Raw genomic sequence first — 1,409 nt, 5'->3', positions numbered from 1 at the left:
AACGGATTCCTAACGGCATGACAACATTGAGTCAGTTTTGAAATGTTAGGGATTTAAATAGGACGATTGAAACGTTAGGTACAATTTTAGGACTTACCCAAAACGTTGGAGACAAAAATGATACTTTACTATATATATATATATATATAGGGAAATGCTAGTTGTACAATATTAATCAGCCTTTAATCAGCCTTTAATCAGATTTAAATAATATTTAATTATTTTTTTAGTGTAACATGTTCCTATTTTATAGATACATATCTATAATTAGATTTTAATTTTAATTTAAATTTTAAAACCCATCCACTTCATTGGTGGTTACGGTGACTTTACTTTACTTTCGTAACTTCACGTAACAGATACAGTTTTTTAAATTCCTTATTCTACGGGATATTCACACGCATTAGTGAATCCCAAACCAAAAAGGACGCTGCCAGCTGAATTCTCCATCTCATCTTCATTGGTGAAGACCATCACCACCTTCAAGCTGAAGCACTCTCTCATTTTGCATTAGTGAAATGTATCATTATTTTCCACACATGTGTTTATGTAATTTGTTAAGAAATATCATGTTCAATATTTTTAATTATATTTTAATTTAAACATAAAAACACTGTTGTTATTTTTTTATTATAATATATCTGATAGGATGATATTTTATACAAAATATTTTTAAAACACATCTAAAATCAGTCAACTTTAATAATACAATATAAATGTTAATAATACAATTATGAATGGTCGAATATAATTATATACATAAATTAAAATATTTTCAATTGTAGTTTCTTTTTCAATTGTAACACATCTAAAATATTAAGTTATACAAAAAATAGTTTTAAAACACATCCAAAATCATAAATCTAAAATTTAAATTTAAACATTAAAAAATAATTGTAACACATCTAAAATTGTGAAGTTATACAGAAAATATAAAATCATAAATCTAAAATCTAAATTTAAACATTAAAAAATAATTGTAACACATCTAAAATTATGAAGTTATACAGAAAATATTTTTGAAACACATCCAAAATCATAAATCTAAAATCTAAATTTAAACATTAAAAAATAATTATAACACATCTAAAATTATGATGTTATACAGAAAATATTTTTAAAATACATCCAAAATCATAAATCTAAAATTTAAATTTAAACATTAAAAAGACAGCGTTGTAAATGAGCGCCGAGAAGGAGGAAGGCAGCGTTGAGGATGAGCGCGGAAGAGGCGGAGGATGACTTCTCGATGTGCACCTCTGAGTTTTCCATGTGCGCCTCTGAATTTTCGACATGGCGCAAACGTGACTTCTCTGCTTCTTTGAGTGTTTTGTACGAGTTTAATTAATAATTTGATAGTTTAAGGTTTATTTTATATTTTTAAAATCAAAATTTTGAATTTTGAATAA

The sequence above is a fragment of the Arachis ipaensis genome, chromosome B03 (assembly GCF_000816755.2).
Source record: "Arachis ipaensis cultivar K30076 chromosome B03, Araip1.1, whole genome shotgun sequence".
Taxonomy (NCBI): Eukaryota; Viridiplantae; Streptophyta; class Magnoliopsida; order Fabales; family Fabaceae; genus Arachis; species Arachis ipaensis.
This window is presented reverse-complemented; position numbering follows the sequence as displayed.